This window comes from Leptodactylus fuscus, chromosome 6, assembly GCF_031893055.1.
Source record: "Leptodactylus fuscus isolate aLepFus1 chromosome 6, aLepFus1.hap2, whole genome shotgun sequence".
NCBI lineage: Eukaryota > Metazoa > Chordata > Amphibia > Anura > Leptodactylidae > Leptodactylus > Leptodactylus fuscus.
In genome coordinates this window covers 17,198,503-17,219,053 of record NC_134270.1, presented here as the reverse complement: position 1 = coordinate 17,219,053, position 20,551 = coordinate 17,198,503, and the positions used below count along the sequence as shown (strand labels likewise).

The 20,551-nt window shown below is 45.3% G+C and overlaps 1 pseudogene; it reads right to left on the bottom strand.

The window, feature by feature from the left end:
- Positions 1-20,551, bottom strand: part of LOC142209930 (uncharacterized) — a 520,021-nt pseudogene that overhangs the window by 295,218 nt on the left and 204,252 nt on the right.

Below are 20,551 nucleotides of genomic sequence, written 5' to 3'. Positions count from 1 at the left end.
CTTGATCTGTTCCCCCCCCTTATGTACTTTTGAAAACCCTAATAAAAATACTTGAATAAAAAAAAAGATATAAATTAAATACTTCCCACATTCCCACAAGAAATTTTTGTTGAATGTTTCCCACGTTCAAATTTCTGAACATGACAATGGTTTACCCCTTGTGTGAATTCTCTGATGTGTAACAAAATGTGACTTCCACCTAAAATATTCCCCACATTCTGAACAAGAATATGGCTTCTCCCCTGTGTGAATTCTTTGATGTGTAACAAGATTTGATTTAGATATAAAACATTTTCCACATTCTGAACATGAATATGGCTTCTCCCCTGTGTGAGATCTGTAATGTTTAACAAGAACTGATTTTCTTGTAAAACATTTCCCACATTCTGAACATGAATATGGCTTCTCTCCTGTGTGAGAACTGTGATGTTTAACAAGATCTGATTTACTTGTAAAACATTTCCCACATTCTGAACATGAATATGGCTTCTCCCCTGTGTGAGATCTGTGATGTTTAACAAGATCTGATTTAATTGTAAAACATTTCCCACATTCTGAACATGAATATGGCTTCTCCCCTGTGTGAAATCTGCGATGTGTAACAAGATTTGATTTACTTGTAAAACAATTCCCACATTCTGAACATGAATATGGCTTCTCCCCTGTGTGAATTCTCTGATGTTTAACAAGATCTGATTTAGATGTAAAACATTTCCCACATTCTGAACATGAATATGGCTTCTCCCCTGTGTGAGATCTCTTATGCATCAAAAATTTTGATTCATATGAAAAACATTTCCCACATTCTGAACATAAATATGGCTTCTCCCCTTTATGAGTTTTCTGATGTTTAACAAGATCTGATTTAGATGTAAAACATTTCCCACATTCTGAACATGAATATGGCTTCTCCTCTTTGTGAATCTTTTCTTGTGTAACAGTCTGTGATGGATTAGAAGATAGGATGTGTATAGAAGAAAGAGATGATAGATCTTGGCTGTGAAGGGGTGAGGGAATATTTGGGATAATGGCATGTTCTTCATATGTATCTTGTGTGATACCACCGTCATCTGCTTTATAATTTGAAGATATGAGATGTTCCTCTGAGCTCCTGGTACAGTCATCTGCCAAGAAGAAAACTGATTTTATAATGTATGAATATTATATCATTAACATTATATTAAGATTTTATAGCATTTCTATATAAAAATGTCCATACAAATTACAAGGCATTGAGTGAAATTCAGTGACTAACTGACTTAGGCTCTGTTCACATAAACATTTTTATTCCTCTTGTTTTGCTCCATTATAGGAGAAGAACAATGAAACTATAACTGAAACATTGGTTTCTATGAAGAATCCCAACTGTGTCTGACCAATCTCATTGACTATAATTGGGTCCAATGACTTTCCCCCACTAGCCTGGCATTTTACAAGCAGTTTTGCCGTATTCTGCTACATAGTCCTTACTACAGGGTGATTCAAAAAGGAAGGTGCAAAACTATCGGCCTGTACTTCTAGGAACATCAGTGGTAAATGGTCAGAGGCTAAAAATCAAGGCAAGACTGGCTTATTGTCCATTGTTATTGTTAATATTAATTACTAAAACTGGATCCTTAAAATACCCTCAATTCCAATTGTCACTACAGCAGTATAATGGTGAACATAGAATAAAAGAAATTGGAAGTCTTACCAATGTCAATAGGCGGGGTATCCACATTGGTGGAGCATCATAGGGAAGAACAGAAAATCCCTATTTTTACCCTATACGGTTTTGTCCTTAACGCACCCCATTTAGCGCACGTAACACATTGAAATCAATGGGATTCTGTTTTGCAGCGCTGACTTTGACACAAGTTTACATGTCAGAATCAACTCTGCGTCACATCGTGGGAAGGACCCTTAGAATTGGGGTAGTAGCAGGATGGGGATTCTATGTAGGTGAGGATAATGTGGGTCAGGTGTCAGGAAAAGTGAGGAGCCAAAGATGTCTGTGCTGAAAACTTTACAGAGACAAGACACTGCTGGAAGAATTGTTCATGGCGGTCCAGAGGGAAGAGACGAGAAATGTGAACAAGACGTCACATGTAACTCACAAAATGTAACTGCGCTTTATTCACCCAAATGGTCTGTAGAGCCGATATCTACCACTGTGCGGTCACTGCATAGTAATAATATCGATAGAACTGCTTGGGGGCTCACGTGGATATGTTTGTCCCCTGTGCCAAACCATTAGCTATGCCTCTGGCACCACTGTTTTGGGGTAGATTGCTGGCCCCTGAAACAGTATCCATTGCCATGACAGCTAGAAGCCTACTGAAGGATCCCAGGCTTGTCTTTGTACTGCTTCTATTACAAGCTCCTCTGTGCAGTCTCCAATAGATGTGCAGTAATTTTTGCAATGCATTGATTTGTGGGTGGAGAACCAAAAAAAATTCAGGTTTGGTTGAACCTAAAGTGTTTGTTTGAAAAAATTCATAAAGAACTGGCTCATTATGAACCAATTCCTCATCTCTAGTTACTACTCACCTGGGCGGTCACCTGTAGGAATGTCCTCCGTACTCTCCTCCTTACCCCTCACATATGTCTCCGGAGCATTAATATTGTTCAGATCTTCAACCAGATACAAAAGCTGTGAAACAAATATTGTAAAGTCACCAGACGGTTGGAGAAGTCACATGGAATATTTTATAGGAGAAGAAAAGATCATTCATTATCATGATCACCAAAAATGACAGCAGGAGTTATCTGACCAAATAGCTGTAGGTCTCCTTGATAAATCCACCATGTTGGTTTCTTATTCCAACCAGCAGCCTCCATAGCCAGAGAACTGTGAGAAGATCCAGACAACATGTCATGTCTATGGTCAGCTTTATCCTGCCATCTCCACTTTTCTCATTACACAAGTGGAAAACATCTAATACTGTGGGATAAAACCAGACTGACCACGAGACCTGTACAGCCCTTCTACAGGGCAGAGGAAGATCTTATGTCACCTTATCTTCATCTACCTGATCATCCTGGAGGACATTTTCTTCCTTACAGTCCTGTAGTAGAAGAGGACTGGGACATCTCTCCGGTGATGTTCTCTTACTGGATGGAACTGGAGGAAACACATACAGGGACTGAATTCATTCTTTCCATACAGATAATGAGAGGCCGTGTGTATTTAGTCATGTCTATTACCTGCTGATGTGAGGGGCTGCTGATCCTCCATCATCACCTCCTTGTACACATCTTTGTGTCCTTCTAAATACTCCCACTCCTCCATGGAGAAATAGACAGTGACATCCTGACACCTTATAGGAACCTGACAACACAATGATACAGTCATCACCAGATCCCTTCATAGAGCTCCTGTATAATGTCCCAGCATTCCCAGCAGTGTCACCTCTCCAGTCAGCAGCTCAATCATCTTGTTGGTGAGTTCTAGGATCTTCTGTCCATTGATCTCCTCATGTATCAGGGAGTGAGGTGGAGGCCCCGGGATTGGGCTCAGGGTTCTCCCCCATCCTTCAGATACAGGAGCCTGACAGCGCCCACTAGAGGTCTTCTTCACTACTGTGTAATCCTGTTTATGGAGAGACACATTAATAAATATCACTCCATCCAGTCCCAGAGTCCCTCACCTCTCCAGTCATATCATCTGTTATTACTATAGATAAGAATGATGTAATGTGACATCATCAGAATCTCTCACCTCTCCAGTAAGCTGGTGCAGGATCTCTAGGGTGAGATGTAATATTTTCTCCGTCATCTTGTCCTTATCCATTGAGAGGCTCCTATACCGTAGGAACATGATTGGAAAGAATTTAAGTCAATGTAAAGTCATATACAATCCCATGCAAATATAGACAATTCCTGAAGATAATAACATATAACATGTGAGGAGATAATACGGGGTAGATCTTTTATATTCTCTCTCTGTATATGGATTGGGGCAGGAGCTGAATAACTCTTTACAGTAGTTTGTGTGGATATGGGCTGGGTAAATGAACACGTACTTGACAGCCGCTATGTAGCACATGGTGACATATTATTGCATCACTGTCACTACATGGTCTTACTTAGAGATGGGCAAACCTAACAAGATGTGTTTCAGGTTGAACAAGTTCGGATAAAACTGGAAGTGAAATTATTATTATTGACTTCAGTGGGAGCCGCTCACTTCTTTTTTCTGCTAACTAGTAGTGGGAAAAAAAAGCGAGATGATCTATCTTGTTGTGGATTCCGCGGCTGACTCAGCCACAGCGTCCGTGGCGCGAGACTCCCTACCAATTAGGCCCATTCATTCAGGCCTAATCTGGAGCGGAATGCAACAACGGGATGCTGGTGCACTGCATTGTGGCTAACTGCGTGGTATGGTTCACACGTGGAATCCATTTTCTGCCATGTGAACATACCCCAAGAGGCCTCTATGTATGACAAAGATTTTGCAATTAAATCACATGGTGAATGGTATAAATAAAATTGTAAAAACAATATAGTATACCCCAGAATAGTTCCTGAAAATATTTAACTGAATCTGCAAAAACAAAAAACAAGCCCATGTGCAGCTCTTACTGGAACACAAAAATCTAATATTATTTACCATGATAGACCTGACCCAGAGGAAAAAGGATCAGGTTTTTTCTGCTGCTCTGTAAATAGTGTAAAGTAATGGTGGAAATAATGTTTTGTTTTCTGTCCCCCAACCATTCCCCAAAAAGTCAGTCAATAAATTATATGTACCAGACAATATTGCCATGAAAAATGACAACTTGTCCTGTGAAAAACAAGTGCCCATACATCTACAGTGGACAAGTAATATAGTTCTGGCTGCTGGAACACAGTAATGTAAAATCTCCATAATAGGCTCAGTAATAAAGGAGAAAGGAAGGGACTTCAGCCCCATCTGTGTCCTGTACAATGCAGATGGAGGACAATGGTGAAGGATCATTCAGTCCCTGTCTCTGCTCAAAGCAGATTAGAAGCAGCAGAGGAGATGTAGTGACATTGTATCTTCTGCTCCCAAACCACCTGAAGTAGAGATCAGAGTGGACTGCAGTGGGGGAAGGGGAGTGTTAGTTTTTATTTGTGTATTTTTCTGTGGGGAACAGAAGGAGAAGACATTATACTGCGGGGAGCACAATGAGGGGGTATTATACTGCAAGGAGCACAATGAGGGGGCATTATACTGCGGGGAACACAATGAGGGGGCATTATACTGCGGGGAGCACAATGAGGGGGCATTATACTGCAGGGAGCACAATGAGGGGGCATTATACTGCAAGGAGCACAATGAGGGGGCATTATACTGTGGGGAGCACAATGAGGGGGCATTATACTGCAAGGAGCACAATGAGGGGGCATTATACTGCGGGGAGCACAATGAGTGGGCATTATACTGCAGGGAGCACAATAAGAGGACAAAGAAAGAGCTTCAAACAGGTGTACGTGTCAACCCAACAAATGTGTTTATTGGTAGAGCTTAGAGATGAGTGAACAGTGTTCTATCGAACACATGTTCGATCGGATATCAGGGTGTTCGCCATGTTCGAATCGAATCGAACACCGCGTGGTAAAGTGCGCCAAAATTCGATTCCCCTCCCACCTTCCCTGGCGCCTTTTTTGCACCAATAACAGCGCAGGGGAGGTGGGACAGGAACTACGACACCGGGGGCATTGAAAAAAATTGGAAAAAGTCATTGGCTGCCGAAATCAGGTGACCTCCATTTTAGACGAATAGTGGATTTCAAATCCGGGTCATATGAGAATGTGAACTTTGTGACTATGAGACAGGGATAGCTGTACAGTCAAGGATAGCTAGGGATAACCTTTATTTAGGGGGGAATGTTATTAAAAATAACTTTTTGGGGCTCTATCGGGTGTGTAATTGTGATTTTTGTGAGATAAACTTTTTCCCATAGGGATGCATTGGCCAGCGCTGATTGGCCGAATTCCGTACTCTGGCCAATCAGTGCTGGCCAATGCATTCTATTAGCTTGATGAAGCAGAGTGTGCACAAGGGTTCAAGCGCACCCTCGGCTCTGATGTAGCAGAGCCGAGGCTGCACAAGGGTTCAAGCGCACCCTCGGCTCTGATGTAGGAGAGCCGAGGGTGCACTTGAACCCTTGTGCACCCTCGGCTCTGCTACATCAGAGCCGAGGGTGCGCTTGAACCCTTGTGCACACTCTGCTTCATCAAGCTAATAGAATGCATTGGCCAGCGCTGATTGGCCAATGCATTCTATTAGCCCGATGAAGTAGAGCTGAATGTGTGTGCTAAGCACACACATTCAGCTCTACTTCATCGGGCTAATAGAATGCATTGGCCAGCGCTGATTGGCCAGAGTACGGAATTCGGCCAATCAGCGCTGGCTCTGCTGGAGGAGGCGGAGTCTAAGATCGCTCCACACCAGTCTCCATTCAGGTCCGACCTTAGACTCCGCCTCCTCCAGCAGAGCCAGCGCTGATTGGCCGAATTCCGTACTCTGGCCAATCAGCACTGGCTAATGCATTGTATTGGCGTGATGAAGCAGTGCTGAATGTGTGTGCTTAGCACACACATTCAGCTCTACTTCATCGGGCTAATAGAATGCATTGGCCAATCAGCGCTGGCCTATGCATTCTATTAGCGTGAACTGAGTTTGCACAGGGGTTCTAGTGCACCCTCGGCTCTGCTACATCAGATTGCTACATCTGATGTAGCAGTGCCGAGTGTGCATCAGATGTGTAGTTGAGCAAAACTGACTCAGCACTGCTAAGTCTCTGCATTCGCATAGGAATGCATTGGCCAGCCTTCGGCCAATCAGCGCTGGCTCTGCCGGAGGAGGCGGAGTCTATGGTCGGACCTGAATGGAGACTGGTGTGGAGCGATCTTAGACTCCGCCTCCTCCAGCAGAGCCAGCGCTGATTGGTCGAGTTCCGTACTCTGGCCAATCAGCACTGGCCAATGCATTTCTATGGGGAAAAGTTAGCTTGCGAAAATCGCAAACTGACAGGGATTTCCATGAAATAAAGTGACTTTTATGCCCCCAGACATGCTTCCCCTGCTGTCCCAGTGTCATTCCAGGGTGTTGGTATCATTTCCTGGGATGTCATAGTGGACTTGGTGACCCTCCAGACACGAATTTGGGTTTCCCCCTTAACGAGTTTATGTTCCCCATAGACTATAATGGGGTTCGAAACCCATTCGAACACTCGAACAGTGAGCGGCTGTTCGAATCGAATTTCGAACCTCGAACATTTTAGTGTTCGCTCATCTCTAGTAGAGCTTAATGGAGCAAACGTTTTCGGTCCGAGTAGACCTTCCTCAGGCTCTGTATGATGTTGGTAAAGGTCACAGATGACTATGGTCTGGAGGTGGGGAGAAATCCAAAAACCTCTGCCGCCACCGTTCCGAGGCCCGCTCTCTCCGTGGAGAAGAAATTAAAATATGAATAGTTGTAATGCGCAGCAAAAAAGGCTGTCAGCCGCAGGGAAGGAGCACAATGAGGGGGCATTATACTGCGGGGAGCACAATGAGGGGGCATTATACTGCGGGGAGCACAATGAGGGGGCATTATACTGCGGGGAGCACAATGAGGGGGCATTATACTGCAGGGAGCACAATGAGGGGGCATTATACTGCGGGGAGCACAATGAGAGGGCATTATACCGTGTGGGGAACTAAACAAGGCGGGACATTATTCTATCTGGGACATGAATGACTGGGACATTACACTGTGTGTTGGTCACAATGCCATGTCTGGGCTACTAAAGGGGCAAATTGGGGCATGTGCGGGTTGATGTGGCTCAGTAATCCTAACAATGACCGTGATTATACACACACATTATATATATAGATATATACACACTGACCTCCACCTGTACACTATATATATATAGGAGAGGAGGAATCGTCCTGCTGTTGTCCTGGAAGAGTTAAAGGACCTGTGATGATGTCATGACCATGTGATCATGTGTGGGAGGAGTCAGGTTCCTTGTTACTCTGCTGGAACAGCTAAAGGACCTGTGATGATGTCATAGTCAGTGCCCGGCATTTGTAGGCAATGTATGAGATGAGAGAATCGTTCCGTACGTTGCCTAGATGTTGTATAGAAGGCCCAATGCTATTTAGGCAAAGTATGAACCAAAACGAGCTGCTCCATGAAGTGGCGTGAAATGTAGTGATAACAGTCCGTGACATCATACTGGATAGTACTGACTCCTTCTGTAACAGGATCAATGAGTTGACTTTTGTTTCCTACAATCATCATCATCACATACGTAGCGATTCAGCAACCGATAGTCCCTGGGTTCCTTCTTAGTAGTCATGTTTTGGTGTGCGTGTTTTAGATATCATTGATTAACTTCTGGTAAGTAGTTTGGCTTAAGCAAATACTGGATTTGTCAGCGTTCCCTTGAATTTTGGACAGTTCCTCGTCAAATCGTTGTTTTGTGTCCTTTTCCGACTCTCCAGCTTGCTCCTCCTCCCGCCCCCCTTCCCACATTTTCCTTCACGAACAAAAACTCCTGAGGCAACAGCAGAGCAGAGAACACCATTGGGTATCACAAAGCGCGCACGTGAGAGAGACAGAGAGATCATCGGAGATGCTGCTGCTGAACGAAGTGTAAGCGCCTGAGGGAGGGAAAGAGAGAGAGACACCGAGACCCCCTCATTCGTTGTCTGTATTGCGCGTGTGCGTACCGGTAAATCCCCCTGCTGGGCACCATGTCTTTAGGGGGCTCTACCAGTCCTCTGCTGAGGTCCAGTAACGGATCCTATTCACTTACCTTTCCCCACTCCTGCTCGTGGCCTCTCCTCTTCTACTTCCAGGGGCCGTCATTAATACTCTTGGTACTTTTAACTAGATCATCTAGGCATCTCCAGGACACTGATCTAGGTAAGAGGTATCCTACTGTTATCTTGTAACACTTCAGGCTTGCACTTTACATGTTGCCAAGAGAAGAGACAAGAGGTCTGCTTTTCGGGGGGCGTGGCCTAGACATGCAAGCGTGAAGACGTGTCCTACAGGAGCTCCCGGACCCCAACAGCCTTTCCACAAGCCTTGCCAAGCGATGGTGCGTCGCCTGGGACGAAAGGCTCCCTCTTCAGCCCGATTAGAGCCGCAAATGGCCCATTTCGATGCCGACAGCGCAGCCTCTCCGCTCCAAAATGGCGACGGCGCGCGCCTCTTCCGCCAATGCTCCGGTCCTGCCGACAGCTTCCTCTGTGTTTGCGCAGACGGGATCCCTGCAGCGGAACTCCCAGGGACCCGGAGATCGGCTCCCTTCGCCCTCCACTGTGCCTGGCTCTGCGCCCATGGATATGCAGGTACCATCTGTCTCCCCCTCTGGCACTCAAAATGGCGGCTGCTCTGTTCCTCCTGCCCTCCTCCTTCAGCCCACTGAACTGTGTCCTACATCTGTCGCCTCCCAGCCCCTCACAGGTGCTTCTGTCTTACCTGCTCCTGAGGACTCTGTATTACTGCCTGTTGTCGCCCCCCTGCAGTCTCCTGTGCTCCCTCATGCTCTACAGTGCATCCCTGCTCCATAGCCTCTCCAAACCTGCAGGGGATCCATAGCTGCTGTTTGTCCTGAGTCCAAGGCCTCCCCCCGGCCTCCTGGGTCTGTATCCCTCCACGTGGGGGTACCTGTTCTACCCTGCGTCTCCTTGGACCCCCTGGCCCTTACTGAGGAGCCTCTGACCTCCATACCGCCGCAGTTGGCTTCTACTGCTGCGTCAACATCCGGACAGGAGATGGACTTTTCTTCTACTCCAGCAGTCCTTCGCGCCCCTTGTTCTGTCCCCACATGAGGTGAATGAAGATGTGGCAGGTGGATAGGGGCTGGGAGAGGTCCTACCTTCGTTTCCTCAATGCAGGGCAGACAGGACCATGTTGCTCAGAGTCCAGAGAGATGATGCACATCAGGAATGGTGAAGTTCAGGCTTGTTTATTTGGAAGACTGGACATGCAGCATGTGATGGTAATGCAGCACTTCTCCAGGAATGCAGGCAACTACTTATAAGTGTAGTTTGTGATAAGTGTGAGTGTGGTCGAAAACTGATGCCTTCTGCTGCTCAGTCCAAGTGTTTCTCTCCCAGAGAAAATGGAGACTAGTGATAGTGAAAACAGAAAACAGTTACCCTTGAACCAGGAAGCGAAGGCATGTACAGAATTAATTAACTACAGGTTGTCATACGAAAAAAAGGACAGCAGGTGGCAGCATGGATTACAAAGGATACAATCTACAGTATGTATGAACGGTATGATTACATCTAGATGAAACAGCACACCCCTCGCTCTTCTGACTCTTCCCAACAGGATTCCTTATCGGCCGCTTGCCGCTCCAAGCGTCCTAAATTGTCTGACATCTGGCAGCTTCTTCACAACATGCCTACTAAAAGTGACCTGGAGGGGTTTGTACGCAGAGTGGAGGAGAGGCAAGATAAGATTTTCTCTGGGTTTAAGGCCAAGCTCCAGTCATTGTCTGAGCAAGTCACTGTCCAACAACAAAATACCGTTTCCATTGATCACCGCCTGGAGGCGGTTGAAAAATCCTTGGCCTCCCAGCGTGACTTTAACCGACATATCTTGCTTCAGGTGGACAATCAGGAAAACAGGGGCAGAAGAAATAATATAAAGCTGCGTGGTATCCCAGACGCTGTTGGTACTGCTGAGTTGTGTTCTATTGCGGTCTCCATCTTTAACACTGTCCTCTCCTGCCCGATGGACTCGGAGATAAATATTGACAGGGTGCAGACGTGCCACCTCTTTGGAACCCCGATATGTCCTTTGCAGGGTACACTTTTATAGGGAGAAGGAAGAGATCCTCCAAGCGGCTTGGAAGCATGGTCCGGTTCCTTTCTTAGATGGCCAAGTCTCCCTCCTCCCAGACGTTTCCCGCCGTACTTTGGCCATGAGACGGCTTCTGAAACCTACCTTACAACGCATCCTGGATTCAGGCGGGACTTATAGATATTCCAACATATTCCGCAGCGCTGTACAATTTGTAGGGTTCAAATACAGACAGAAAGATACATTACAAAGAAAGTCATTTCACACAAATGATAGCCAACGGCCTCAACACTCCCGAGAAACGGTCCTCCTTGCTCCGCATGCTCTGGGGTAAGAGAACCCAGGTTGCCTTTATCCAGGAAACCCATTTCCGTGAGGGGGCCTTCACCCTCTCTTTCCTCCTCTAGGTTCCCTGATGCTTACCATAGTTGTTTTACAGAGTCCAAGTCCGATGGTACCTCGTCCCCTCGAGGCTGCATAAAATTTTTCTCGCCTCTTCTTCTGTTTATTGGTGCTGTGGCTCTGGGGAGGGGACCCTCTTACATGTGTTTTGGGATTGTCCTGCTCTCACTGATTTCTGGACTGGAGTTCACAGGGTTCTCTGTCAAGTTTTCCACTCTTCCCTTCATCCCGGCCTTCTTTTTGCTCCATTTGTCGGATCTTCCTCTTCGCTCATATCGCAAATCCTCTATGAGCCATATGCTTAATGCAGCTAGGGTGTGTATTCTGGCCCTCTGGAAATCTACTAATCCCCCCTCCCTCCGCTATTGGGTTCATAAAGTGGAAGATATCAGGACCATGGAGGACCTCACTGCTTCTCTCCGTGACGTATATGTGGCCTATATGGTTGCCTGGATGCCCTGGTTTCTTTTCCAGGGCACTCAATCCTACAGAGATATTGTTGGTTGAGACCCTCGGCGAACAGTTAGTGAGATTTTGCTCCCAGAGCCCTGGGTCCCCCCCTTTTTTTTTTTTTTTTCTCTTTCTCTTCCCCTTCCTCACTGGTTCTTCATACTGTGATTGTAATTTATTTACTGTGTTTTGTCTCGTTCTGATCTTCCCCTTGCTGCTTCCCTTGTTATTCCCATTCATACTGGCCGTGCTCTTTTTTGTTTCGACTCTGGCTGGGTTGGTCTTTCGGCCTTCCCCTGCCTTTTTGTTGTATTTGTTTTGGTTTATATTTAAATAAAGAATTTTTTAAAAAAAAGAGCTAATCTCTGAAGTATTGGGTTTGGCCTGTTTTCCATCAGGGAACATCGCAACAAAGGTCCTTATCATACTTTGGCTCTGAGACGTAAAGCTAAGCAGGGTCGGTCTGGCCTGTTTATTCCACATTTTCCATCAGAACTATTGCACCTGAGGAAGGGCAGAGTGAATGCCCGAAACGCGTAGTGTGTTGTTCAATAAAAAGTCGTTATTCACCTAACCATTCAGCGCGGGTCCTTCTTGTTCCGGATTTGTAACTGCAAAATCGGCAACTTGGTCCATCCTTGCACTACATGGTCTTACTTAGAGATGGGCGAATCTCACAAGACGCGTTTCAGATTGAACAAGTTCGAATAAAACTGGAAGTGAAATTATTATACTATTGGGTCTCTTCAGATATAATAGGTGGAGGCCCAGAATCAGTTCACCCATCTCTAGTCTTAGTATGCACACACTTATCATGGCAGTAAATCACAGCTGGACTCCCACTTTAAGCGCTGAGATCAATAGTGACCACAGCAAGTAGGTGGCCATGTGCAGGTTGATGTGGCTCAGGAAGCCTGACAATGACCGTGACTATACACACACATCAGATATATACAAAAAAAAAAAAAATCCAGTCTGTCAACAACTTGTATGGATGGAAAAATGTCCTTTTATTGGAAAAAGCATTACACCACGTATCGGTCCTCACCGGAACGTTTCTCAAGTACAAATGTAGATATACATATATGCTACATTGGCTGCCTATTCAATATAGAATAAAATATAAAGTTATCCCCCTCATCCACAAGGCTCTCCATAATGCTGCACCTCCCTACATTTCCTCCCTCATCTCTGTCTACCGCCCAACCCGTGTTCTCCGCTCACTCAATGACCTAACACTTACATCCTCTATTATCAGAACCTCCCACGCTCGTATACAAGACTTCTCCCGAGCTGCACCACTTCTCTGGAATGCTCTACCCCGGACAATCAGATTAACTCCCAATTTCTACAGTTTCAAACGCAAACTAAAGACGCATTTTTTCAGACAGGCCTATCACAATTCCTAATGCAAACCCTTCTTGATGCCTTTTCAGCCTAACATATTTGTCCATGCTCTATCCACATGTTAAAGGACACTACTAATGACGGCCCATAAAGCTTTGTTTGTGTAATGACAGTAACCTCTATTACAAAATTGTCTGAACACTGTATAAGCAATGCCGCCCCTGCTACCTCTTGTGTCATCCTCTCTACCTCATAGATTGTAAGCTCTTGTGAGCAGGGCCCTCTGTCCCATTGTGTGAAATGACGTTCTTTGTTTTGTATCTGTCTGTATCTGAACCCTACAAATTGTGCAGTGCTGCGGAATATGTTGGCGCTATATAAATAAAATTTATTATTTATTAATATATATATATATATATATATATATATATATAGACACTTACCTCTACCTGTACACCATATATAGGAGAGGAGGAATCTACTACTGTAGTCCTGGAAGAGCTAAAGGACCTGTGATGATGTCACTGTAATGTGATCAGTAGGAGGAGTCAAGTGATCACATGGTGAGGTGTTACCAGGTCACGTGCTCAGTGTATACAGGACTCTGCTGTGCTGGTTGTGGTCGGTGCTGGATGAGCTGAAGTGTACGTGTCAGAATCAGGATGTAGTTACAGTGTGGATGTAGCAGAGCTGTGTGTGTATGATGTGTACGGAGCAGAGCTGTGTGTGTATGATGTGTATGGAGCAGAGCCAGGGTCAGACTGGCCACCAGGGTACTGGTAAATCCCCCTGATGGGCACCATGTCTTCAGGGGACTCTACCGGTCCTCCGCTGAGGTCCAGTAACGGACCCTATTCCCTTACCTCTCCCCGCTCCTGCACGTGGCCTCTCCTCTTCAGCTGCCAGGGACCCCCATGTGACTCTGTGGGTGTCCACCCCTGGCCGTCATTAATACTCTCGGTACTTTTAACTAGATTGGTATCTCCAGGACACTGATCTAGGTAAGATGCATCCTGCTGATGTGGTACCTTGTAAATCGCAAGACGCTTCAGGCTTGCGGTTTACAAGTTACCAAGAGAAGAGACAAGATGTCTGCTCCTCAGCACAGACGGGCGCGATAACGTCACAACATCGCTCCTCCTGAGCTGAGACACAGACGTCCTATATGTGATTATGGCGCATAGATCGCACCTTAAGAAGAGGAGGCAAATATATACAAAAGATATGCACTCCTTACAGGGGAACAAATTATTCCCATAAATGGATGCCAAAAAGTATTTGGGTAGTCCCATCACAAATTGTAATATAATACATTTCAGACCAAAATTCAATGTATGAAAAACTTTATTCCATAATCTTCATAGAAAAAAGTTAAACACACAAAATAGAGTATCTGGATATTCGATGTCAAAGTCTGAATGTTTTGGTCTCAAGGACCTTCATCTGCATGACATCTAAAATTAGAATATACATTAGCCATATATTATCATATTTAGTGTAATCAGATAAAGTAATAAAAACCATGTGACTTCAAAATTTGGGTGTTAATATAAAAGTATAACACCATAATCATCAAGTATATAAAAAAGTCACACAATATACAAATACTATAGAATTCAAATGAAGTACAGCAGTGAGACAAAAAACAAAAAAAAGATTACGGAATAAAGTTTTTGATACATTGAATTTTGGTGTGCTGATGTATTATACTACAACTAGAAGAGGAGGCAGCTGCTCTGTCCCCGTCCTTCAAAGGATCGCAGGTAGGCGAGTACAACTATGAATTTTTCTGTTTTGGGGGGGGTTATTTATGGGGCATTATAGCTATAAAGAGGATCATTTATATAAAGGGTAATTATGGGGCATTATGGCTATAAAAGGTGGAATCATTAGGTTGTCCAGGATAACAATTTTTTATATTAGGCCAGGGAAGGTGAAAAAATAAAAAAAAATTAAGCAAAAACACTCACCTGTCCCTGCTGCTCTGGTTTCTCGCAACTCGATCCGGTCCTGCTGCTCTAGTGTTTTCTTGTGGGGAAAGTTCCTGCCGCACATGACCTCTGAGGCCAATCAGCGACCACAGGAAAGGGACACGGGACGTCTCAGTGCGGTGACCCAACACTACAATAAGTTGGGCCAGTGAAGTGGCCATAAAAAATTAGGCCCAGACAACCCCTTTAAAGATGTTGGCTATAAATTGGAGCTACCCCTGAGGCGGCCAGGACCAAAACGAACATTGATTATGATATTAATCTGTTTTTCCTTAGTCCCAGCAGCAGCACAATGATGGGGTATTTCTGCCCCTGTGTGCTGGTAGGACAGAACAGAACTTTTAATATACCCGTCCTCTCCTGCCAACTATCGTCCCATCTCACTGCTCCCGTACGCCTCAAAACTTCTTGTGCAGCATGTCCAATCCGAACTCTCCTCCTATTTCTCATCCAACCTGCTCTTTGACAGACTACAGTCAGGCTTCAGACGCCGGCACTCCACTGAAACTGCCCTAACAAAAGTCACTAATAATCTGCTAACTGCCAAAGCCAAGCGCCATTACTCTGTCCTCCTTCTCCTCGACCTCTCCTCTGCCTTTGACACAGTTGACCACTCCCTCCTGTTAGAAATTCTCTCATCCCTTGGTATCTCAGACCAGGCCCATTCCTGGATCTCCTCATACCTCACCGACCGCACATTCAGCGTCTCCCACTCGCACACCACCTCCTCACCTCGCCCTCTCTCTGCTGGCCAGAATTCCAGATTGTTTAGCGGCCGTAGCCTCCTTCTTCTCCTCCCGCTTTCTCAAACTCAACATGGAGAAAACAGAGTTTATCATCTTCAGCCCATCCTGTATGGCCCCTCCACCTGACCCATCTATCAAAGTTAATGGAACCACAATTACCCCTGTCCCACAGGCCCGATGCCTTGGGGTAACCCTGGACTCTGACCTATCCTTCAAGCCACATATTCAAGCCCTCAACACCTCCTGCCGCCTCCAGCTCAAGAACATCCACCGAATTCGCCCCTTCCTCACCCAGGAAACTACCAAGATGCTCGTCCAGGCCCTCATAATCTCCCGCCTAGACTACTGCAACACCCTTCTCCATGGACTCCCAGCAAACACCCTCGCCCTTCTCCAGTCCACCTTAAACTGTGCTGCTCGCTTAATCCACCTAACCCCCCCATCTTCATCGGCTGCTCCCCTCTGCCAGTCCCTCCACTGGCTACCTATAGCCCAGCGAATTGAGTTCAAGCTATTAACGTTAACATTCAAAGCGATCCACAACCTGTCCCCTTCATATATCTCTGAACTAATGTCCACTACCTGCCCACACGTAACCTCAGATCCTCCAATGACCTCCTATTACGCTCTTTTCTCATCCGCTCCTCACACAACCGCCTCCAAGATTTCTCCCGTGCATCTCCCATACTCTGGAACTCCCTACCAAGACACATAAGACTGATCCCCACAATCACAGGATTCAAGAAGGCCCTGAGGACTCACCTATTCAGGAAGGCCTACAACTTCCAATAACACTATCACCACACCACCATCTGAACTGTCTCCCCCTCTCCTTCTGTTTCTACCCCCTTCCCCCATAGATTGTAATCCCTCACGGGCAAGGCCCTCTACCCCACCGTGCTAGTCGGTCACTGTTAGTATTATATCTACCTGTATATTTTGTGTATTGTATGTAAACCCCCAAATGTAAAGCACCATGGAATTAATGGTGCTATATAAATAAACAACAATAATAATAATAATGGTTATGTTAAGGGGGTATAACATAAGAATATCCCACTAGTAAAGCTAGGGGGAATTATATTATACCTGTATGTGACAATCAAAGACAAAAGTATAGTATGCTCTTTGATTGACAGAAGGGGGGAAATAGGGACTGAATCACCCCCCCCCCCCCGGGTCGCATACAGGTTGTGCACAGGGACAGAGAAAATGCTTCTCTGTCTCTCTGTCTCTGTGCAGGCTGCTCCTCCTCCCCCCTTCCTGTTTCACTAATGCGTCCTGAGACAGGAGGTGGGGACAATTTAAAGTCCTGTATCTCAGGATTCGTTTGGGCTATGAAGATAATTTTAGATTCATTTTAAAGATGAGAATCTCTTAAAGATCTTAATAATAGCCCTTACAGATTTTTAGCGAATTGCTGTTAAAAACGCTGTCGGGAATTGAGATCTTCAATGAGATCTCAATCTCCAATAGCGTTTTCAACAGTGAATCCCTTTGGCACAGTAAAGATTAACATGAAGAACTTGATAATATTTTACAGATGAGATTCTCACCTTTAAAATGAATCTAAAATTATCTTCATAGTCCAAACGAGTCCAGCGATATGGGTATTAGAAATAAGGACGTAGCAGCTACGTCCTCGGCTAGGCAAGTGACACGCTGGGAGGATGTAGAGCTACATCCTTGGAAAGAAAAGGGCTAGACCCGTGATGGCGAACCTATGACACGCGTGCCAGAGAGGGCACAAAGAGCCATCTCACTTGACACGCTCACCATTGCCCGGATCGCTCACTAACAGGGAATCTGGGAAAGATCCCTTCTTTCAACTGTATGTGCAGAGTGTGACCTCTGCCTCAATACAGGCGTGACGATGTAAGTCAAAAGTGGAGCATGTTTAGCGACTCTTCATGGGACTTGAGGTAAGTATAATTGTGTGTGTCTGCTCTGTGTGTGGGGAGAGGTGGCTACTGTGGAGCATTTAATACTGTGTGGGGAGGGGGCTACTGTGGAGCATATAATACTGTGTGTGGGCCACTGTGGGGCAGATTGTACCGTGTGGGTTCCCCTCACTATTTATATCACACAGTATTTGTTTTATAGCAGACATAATATTAGTACAGGATGTAATTACATTGCACGCTCACTATAAAACAGATCCTGTGCAATGTAAATAGTGAACATTAATTGTTCAAAAGTACCAAATGCAAAGGCTTTTACCTTTCAGGACAAGCTCTGTAAAGCCCCATTCACATGACTGTAATTTGTGGATACGTAACTGTCTGCAATTGTGGATCCGCAGAGTAGTAAGGTTAAATTGCCGTGTTGACACCTTGCAATAATTTAGTGGGTTTTGGGTTGCAGTTTGGTCACTCGGTCTCAAAAAGGTTCACCATCACTGGTCTAAACGCTACCGCAATCCCTCCTGGCTGTGCCAGTCACTTACATTGGCTGCCTATCCATTACAGAATACAATATAATCTTATCACCTTCATCCACAAGGCTCTCCATAATGCTGCACTTCCCTACATTTCCTCCCTCATCTCCGTCTACCAACCCGTGCTCTCCATTCATTCAAGGACCTAACACTTACATCCTCTATTATCAGAACCTCGCACGCTCGTATAAAAGACTTCTCCCGAGCTGCACCACTTCTCTGGAATGCTCTACCCCGGACAATCAGATTAACTCCCAATTTCTACAGCTTCAAGCGCAAACTAAAGACACATCTTTTCAGACAGGCCTATCACAATTCCTAATGTAAACTCTTCAGTACCATCATTAGAATCCCTAAAATGAACCCTTCTCTGTTTCAGCTCCCACATTACCCCACATGATATGATGCCATTTCAGACTAACTTTATATATCCAGGCACCATCTACACATTAAGGACACGACTGGTGACAGCTCATACAGTTTTATGTTTGTGTAATGACAGTAACCTCTATTACAGAATTGTCTGACCTCTGTATAAGCAATGCTACCTCCGATGCTGCCCCTGCTACCTCATGTGTCACCCCCTCTACCTCATAGATTCTAAGCTCTTGCGAGCAGGGCCCTCAGTCCCATTGTGTGAAGTGACTACTTCTTTGTAATGTATCTTTATGTCTGTACTTGAACCCCACAAATTGTACAGTGCTGTGGAATATGTTGGTGCAATATAAATAAAATCTGTCTTTATTATTATTATCCCTGTCGCAACTATCGTGAATGAATGAATCTGATTTCTTAACCCCATCCCCCGACGGCATATTTTGATTTTCGTTTTTGACTCCCCTCCTTCCAGACCCCATAACTTTTTTATGTCTCCACTCTCGGAGCCATATGACATCTTAATGTTTGCGGGACAAATTGTTCTCCATGATGCCGCCATTAATTATTCTATATATATTCTATTTTATTTTTTTTCTCTGTGCGCCCTCATGTGTGGCAGCCTTTGTTTCAGCTGCTACAAACTAAACTGATCTTCTCTCTCCTTTCCTATCTTACACTCCTTGTCTATCACTATAAGGAACATTAGTATGCTGGATCTGCTGGACTAATATTGCTGGACTGAAATTGCGGCAGAACACTTTTTCAAAGGAATCTTTTGAGCCTTTTGTTTGTGTGGGACAATGTCTTCACACACACAGGGGAGACGTGTGTACACAAAGCAGGCTTTGTTACAGCTTATGGCTGCAGGACAGGACAGCAAGCATGGTCTCATCATCCCACATGAGCTAAGAAGGAAACTCAGGCGTTTTAGGAAACATGGATGGCGGGCCGGTGTGTCAAAACAGGCAAGGAAAAATTACAACAAGCATGTGATTACGGCTATCATGGGGAATGTGAGATCAATTGTGAATAAGATGGATGAACTGACCAGACATCAACAGGAGTTTCGTGAGTGCAGTATGATGGTTTTTACAGAGACTTGGCTTACTGAAATCACTCCGGACACACTCGCCTCCTTGGTGGGCTTCAAACTTCTTCGTGCGGACAGGACGCTGGAGAGCGGTAAGCGCAAGGGAGGAGGGGTCGCAATATTTGTGAATGAGAGATGGTGTAATCCAGGACATGTTGTAGTTAAGAAACAAATGTGTGGAAAGGATATTGAACTGCTAGCCGTGAGCATGAGACCTTATTACCTGCCAAGGGAACTATCACATGTTATCGTACTAGCTGCATATGTCCCCCCCTCTGCTAAAGCTGACACTGCCTGAGAGGTCCTCCATGCTGCTGTGAGCGAGCTGCAATCATCTCACCCCCATGCCCTGCTCCTAGTGTCTGGAGACTTCAACCACGTCTCCCCAGCATCCACTCTACCAGGCTTCACCCAGTATGTAACCTGCCATACAAGAGACAGCAAAACGCTGGACTTGCTCTTTGCCAATGTAAGGGATGCATATAACTCATCTGCCCTACCGCCCCTAGGCAGATCAGATCACAACCTGGTACATCTGTGACCCACATACATTCCACTGGTGCGCAGAGAACCGGCGGTTACCTGTACAGTGAAGATTTGGTCAGAGGGAAGTGTCGAGTCTCTAAAGGACTGTTTTAATATAACTCTATGGGAAGTGTTTCAAGACTCATTTCCAGAGGACATTGAGGGGCTCACACAGTGCATAACAGACTACATTAATTTCTGTGTGGACAGCACGGTACCAACTAGAAAGGTGAGGTGTTTCTCCAATAACAAACCATGGATCAACTCTGAGATTAAAACTCTTCTTAAGGAGAAAAAGCGAATTTTTAGGTCTGGGGACATAAATGGCCTGGGGGCGGTGCAGAAACAACTAAGACAACTGATCAGAGAAGGGAAAGCCAACTACAGGCGGAAGATGGAACTACAGATGGGGGAGGGTAGAGT